Genomic DNA, 6,907 nt, shown 5'->3' on the forward strand with positions numbered 1-6,907 from the left:
CTTTTCTTTAAATAGAATTTCAATTCATTCACTGATAACATTTTGATTTGGTTTTGTAGAAAAAGGAGTACCTGCTTTTTGGCTCAATGCAATGAAAAACAATGAAGTGTTAGCTGAAAAGGTTAGTTGGTTCTATCAATAGTAACTCTTTTTTTTAAATGTTTATTTTATGTCTTGCAAGTTAGTTACATGTGTAGTTTTCTACTGTTCTCCTATTCTTATGTTTAACAAAATGAAAAATATGCAAACTGCATTCTTTTACCTCAACTGAACAAGTAGAAAAATTCTACTTAGCAAATGCAGCCAAATAGTGGGAATTCTTGCATGGGTGTTTTAATAGTAATCTAGTTTAAATAGCTTTTGTAATTCCAATTATTTAATAAGAGTAATTAACTGTTGGAATCTCTGTACAAGATCTTGGTTAGAAGCTTGAATCCCAAATAAACTACAACAGCAGATAGATACATCAATCTGTGGATTAGAAACTACAGTAACTCATAACATTAAGATGGAATTGAAACCTAAAAATTATAAGATGGAAGATTACATTTACCTGAAAGAACTATTCTAGAGTGTTGTCAGATTCACAGGGAAAGACTCCTTTTAGTAGCTTCCATATTAGATAAAAGATCTTTAATGTCTGCCTCCATTCTCCTTTTCGTGTTGAAATACTCCAGATGTGCTCGTTCTAATGCTTGAAGTTCTTCGAGTTTCTGCCTACGCATTTCTTCTGTCTCACCCAGTCGCAGCTTCATAATTCGCTAAGTATACTTTTCATCAATTTTCCCACTCTTTGCAAGGGCAATACGTTTCAACCTTCAGCTTCTCTTCTTGCATCATCAGCACGTGACTGAAACATTTTAGCCTCTGCTTGTTTGATTTTAACTACACTCTCCAATTCATCAAAACAGAAGTCTTTTGGGACAATACTCATTTGCAGCTCCGGCGCCAGAGTCCTTTTATCATTTTGATCAAAGCTAGTAAGGATGTTTGTTGGCCTTTCTAACACAGTTTTCTTCTCCGAATAAGTAGATTTCAGCCAAGAAGCTTCCTGGCTTGGCCCAACTACCCCTTTGATTTCCTTACTTCATTCCTTCCTAGATAAGTTTGTAGCCATTCCTAATTTGGAAGAATCCCCATCTGAAATATGGACAACATATAGGGTAAAAAGATGCAAACACAATTTAGCTTGAAAGCACTAGGAATTTAAACATGAAATAATAAAATCAAACTTAGGAAATAGCACAATCTGAGATATGAAATAGTATGCTTTATAGGCAATTAGGCATGATACAAATACGAAAAACTACAGTATTTGATATCTATGATTTGCTAACATAACTACATAAGTGCAAATGCTTTCAATATTGATGCTTTGATTTGAAGATTTCTGCTTTGCTTCAGCATTATTGCTCTTTGACTACTTGAAGATTGTTGATCTCCTTGCTTTATTTATATATAAATAATGTATTTGATTATTTTTCTCCCCAGTTTATTGATTTTGATCCCCTTGTTTGTTTTAATTTTGCATCTGGAATCAGGAGTAAATATTTAAACTATTAGTCTCTAAAATTTGAACTATTTTGAACTATTAATTAATGTTACAACAGGGTATAATGGTCCAAGAGATTGAGATTTTAAAGATTGAAGTGAAGCTAGGATGGAGAAAAGGAACAAAGATAAAATTTGAGGGGAAGGGTGATGAAAAACCTGGATACCTCCCTGCTGATATAGTGTTCATAATTGAAGAAAAGAAACACAATTTGTTTAGAAGAGAAGGCAAAACTGACTTGGAAATATGTATTGAGATTCCTCTAGTAGATGCACTCACAGTGTGCTCTTTACCAATTCCTATATTAGGAGGGGAGAAGTTGAATTTGTCATTTGAGAATATTGTTGTATACCCTGGATATGTGAAGGTTATTGAAGGTCAAGGCATGCCAACCCTTAAAAACGATGGGAAAAGAGGTGACCTCCATGTCAAGCTTTTAGTTGACTTCCCCAAAGAATTGAGTGATGAACAACGGCAAGAAGCTTTTAGAATCTTAGAAAATTGTTGCTAATGATAACTATAGTTGTACATTTGTATATTTTGTATGCAGATATGAATGCATTTGCTATCAGTTAAAGACACAAATTTTCTGTTAATGATAGATATACAATTCATGACTCAATGTTGGCATTGGATTATTTCTCCATAAGAAATAGCTGATAATTACATATATTTGTGTATATAGTACCTATAACTAGTTAACCACTGTTTTATGAATATCTTACTAGACTTCACTGTAAATTTCATTTTATTCTGCATTCAGCTCCTAAAATAAAAAGTTGGTAAAATAAATAAAAAATCTAATTATTCTTGAATGAAAATGATAATTAATTTTTATTTTATTATTTTAAAAATTTTCCTTATATTAGAGAATCTTTTTCCTCCTACTTTATAAGTTCTTTATCTTTCTTGGGGGAACAATTCCATCCGCCTATAGCTTATTAGCTTTGAGGAAGACAGAATAGACATCAAACCTTCAATATTTATGAAAGAAAAAAAAGCTATAAAGAATATACATATACATTATATACACATTCTTTTTCGTTAGTTTTATTTTCATTTGGACCAAAGAGAGAGAAAGTTCAGTCACCTATATGATATGCCGTACAGTATTCCTATATTAAGTATTAACAAGTACTTATGATCAAAATCTAATGTTCTACCACTATCTGTCATTCTCCTAATTCTCACGGTTTTCATCATGAGGAGTTTCAGCAAAAACTTGTCCCTTGTCTCTAACATCTCTGAACTTTGAAAAAAACGAGTTGAGACCCTCAGATGAAGCACCTCCTAAGATCCATAATAACATAGAACTGAATGAATTCATGAAACCGGGGTTCGGACCACCTTCTGCTTGTCGAATGTCAGCTTGCCCGGGAATCTGCACGGGGTTGGCTACGCTGTCTTGATTGTTTTCTGGTCGTCCTGGAGGCTCAGCAACTCCTGCACTGTTCTGAGGTGCCGATGGATCAAACCCCGGCCTGAACCCTGCCCCTGAATTTGAATCTGTGTTAGTTACTCCTTGGTTTCTTGTGTTCAATCTTGTGATGTGCAAGGTTGACGCAAGAATAGTAGATGAGGTAATGTGAAAGTCTTGTTGATGTGACCGCCGATTTTGCATGAATCTTTACAATGCCGGTACCTAATAAACATAGTATGAGTTACACTTCAATTACATAAATATGACAAACAATTAAATGTACAGAGAAATGTTTAAAACTTTTATTGATATCTGAGTTATATTCTCCTAATAATGAAAATAATTCTTTTGATCACTTGTAAATTATAAAACTCACTTGGCCCTTATTTCTTATCCCCTTCTTCAGGTTTTAGGACCTCATTTAAGATTAAACATGTCAATGATACCATTACCATGATAAGTGAAGAACCTAAGGAGGGTCCAATCTCCAATGCCTCAATGACACTGGTCCTTTACTCAGGACTTGTAAAGTTGTAACACGCAACCTTTATCATTTCTTACCTCAACGATTCCATTCAAATTCTTCAGGGGTTTAGGCTACAGAATAAAAGGCATTTCACAAGTTGAATTATATCAGTAGAATTTAAACCAGATTAGCTTCATCAAACTCTTATAAACTGATAAACAAAACCAGTTATTTACCATCCAAAGGAAATGCTCAAGCAGGGCTAGTTCGAATCTTAGAATGTAAATTAGTTTGACTTCATTACAATCTTTGTGATGTATAATAAGAAAAAAAGTTAAGTTCAATTCATTAATAATTAGCAATAATATCACTATATAAGTACATAGATCTATAAGAATAATATCCAATCTCAGATCATTTGATCTAAAGATGGTAACCTTTTAATTTCTCACTTCTAGAGTATCCAAAAACTACATAGACTATTTCAGAGATACATATCTAAATCCTCGCAAACTACACATAGATCCAATCCATGCCCTGAATTTCACAAACACTAAAGTAAGGCATCAAAGCAAAACTCCATGAAAAGAAACATATCAATAGCATCACATTCACATCAATCGCATTATGTGACTTTTCTAAAGTCAAAACCAATCCAAAACATATTAAGAAACATACATGTGAATCTAAATACACATATGAGCCGAGTAAGTTTACCTTTTTTCTCTAATCAGGAAGCATCTTCAAAACTGAGCATAAATGAACTTTTAATTATTTAACCAAAAGCTGCATCAACCAGCCCCTTCTCTCGGGTGTAATCCAAATCACCTGAACTCCCACTTCCACTTCAAACTGCAGAAAAGAGGGAAAACCGGAGTTGCACTAGAACTCCCACATCAAGAGGGAATGATCAAAATGCAAAGAAATATCCTAAAGAGCTAATAAATAAATAAGATAAAACAAAAGTAATAGGAAAAATCTTCACTTCAAATCCCAACAGAGCTCAATTCATATATCAAAGATACTAATATTAGGTAACATGTATTGATTCTGAATCCATCTAATTATGATCAAATCAATCATAATATCAAAATGGCATAATAATAAGCACCACTAGCAGAAAAATCATAAAACATAGAAGTAATAATGATGGCCATGAAGACCCACCTTTAAAAATCATAATACTTATATCTCTAGTCAAACAGAGGCATTAAATAATCTGGCAAACAAATACGAACACAAACGTAAACAAAATATAAACTGGGTATGTCACTGGAAGGTTTATATGCCCACAAAAAATAACAAAAAGGGAATGTTATAAATCTAATCTTCCATGAATTCTTAATAATCAAGATGCTGATTATTATACAGCTTTCTAAGATTTTCAAAGGCCTTTCTTTTGACCCTATACGCGATCATGTTATGATTCTTCGACACGAGTGAGACTGCAATCTTCATTCGATTCCCATCATCAACCTAATAAAACATTAACATTTACACATAATGCTTAACTACCTAAATATTAAAGAAAGAATGAGAATAAAAAATAATGTATAATATTACCTTTATATTAAAATGAACATCTTCAAAACAAGCTATCATCCAACTTGCAACCCACACACCCGCGTCATTCCTAAATATCGAGCAAGATATATTAGAGTACTATATAATGCATAACTTTCATAGAAATAACTACTACTAATATTATCTTATGATCTATGTTCAAGGGTGGGAAGGCCCTCCGGTTTTTCTAATTCAAATTGTGAAGAATTCAGATTCAGAGTAGTCTCAAAGTCATAGAATGAATGATCTTCTAATACTTCGTCTAAAAAAATGGCCTGTTTAAGTCTATGTCAGAATTCGGTTTTTTAGTCATATATCTAGATAATTAACAAAAAAAATAAAATAAAATATGGTTACTAATTTCAAGGCTGTCCTCTTTTGCTTGAACTGTTTCTCAATGGGCAACGGGTCAAGCAAAATGATTTGTCCTGTAACACGATCGATCACTACGAGGTACCAGTGTTGATGACCTTCGTCAATAGTCTCAGATACAGGGATAAACACCTAATCAAGAGAAAGCCATTTTAGTTATTAAATTTATTTCATACCCATATTTGCTAATTTGAATTTAAAAATGATATAAACTTCTTGAATAACAAGCATTAAGTTATGTTATATGGTGTATGCAACAATTCTTTCTCTTTTTAATGAGTTGACTTTGCCGAAATAAACATCTGTGATGCAAGACGGCAGACAGCTGGGATCTATTTTTGTCTTCTCTGACAACTGCATTATTTTTGCCACTTGTTTATATGCGCAATAAAAATAACAAATACCAGCATTATTTTAGTGTGATTTCTCTGATATGCTTACCGCAAAAACAGTAGGTAAAAACCAATAACTACTTTCTCTGGTCAACTCTATCTTCATCATATCTGCTACTAAGTCGAGCACAAGAGAAGCAATTAGCTTGCCTGGCATCAAACTCCTGAATACATCTCTGTGAGCTGTATGATCTGAAAACACTATATCCTCCTCGTCGCTGCCAAAGACAAATTAACGTAAATAAAAATAGCTAAAAAAATTCACAATGCCGTTAAAAAATAATATGCCTATTAAATTTACTTACTTATCTACCAATAGATCACTATACAAGTATGCTGCAATTGCAAGCTCAATATCGTCCAAATCCATCGAAGCTGTTGGTTTAAAAGATACGTGCACCCACTAAATATAAAAAAAATAATTATTACTATAATAATAATAATAATAATAATAATAATAATAATAATAATAATAATAATAATAATAATAATAATAATAATAAAATTAAATTACTTATTACATAGTACTCATAATAGGCAGCTCTAATCCAAGAACAGTATTTGGAACAAGTGAGTTTTTTCTCCTTTTTTTAGCAATTGACAAATCCGTTTTTGCCTTCTCAATAGAGCATAACAACAATGGATTACTCGATGCACTACCTTGTTGAGTAAGAGTATTAGATTCGGAAGCAAAGACCTTAAACATTTTAGAGGGGGAGTTGACATTATTTTCCAAATGTTAAACAATAGATTGAACTAATTGAGTCAATTGACCAATTGAATTGGCTAATGAATCCAAAGTCACTTGTTCCAACTGTTCACTGTAACGATAAAGAAAAAAATAAGTACGGATGTAAAAATATAGAAAATAAAAACTAAAACTTTAGAAACAACAAAGCATCCCAAAGAGACATCCAAAGTATTAAACCGAATAACATGAAGAGAAAAAGAATACATAGAAAGCAATCAAAGAATGGCAGCACCCAAGATTCAGCTTCAGATAAAGATAAAATAGAGCAAAAGACCACACACACTAAACCGACCCAAAAGCAAAAATCCCTTTTTCACAGAACAAGAAATAGGTCAGAATCCATAAACCACCAAAATCAATTCAGAAAGAAAGCAATCCAGCAAAGTAAACC

The 6,907-nt window shown here is 32.6% G+C and overlaps 1 pseudogene; it reads left to right on the forward strand.

The window, feature by feature from the left end:
- Nucleotides 1-1,616: 1,616 nt before the first annotated feature.
- LOC112778865 (uncharacterized) lies at nucleotides 1,617-2,128 on the forward strand (annotated as a pseudogene).
- Nucleotides 2,129-6,907: the final 4,779 nt, after the last annotated feature.

Source organism: Arachis hypogaea, chromosome 19, assembly GCF_003086295.3.
Source record: "Arachis hypogaea cultivar Tifrunner chromosome 19, arahy.Tifrunner.gnm2.J5K5, whole genome shotgun sequence".
NCBI classification, from domain to species: Eukaryota; Viridiplantae; Streptophyta; class Magnoliopsida; order Fabales; family Fabaceae; genus Arachis; species Arachis hypogaea.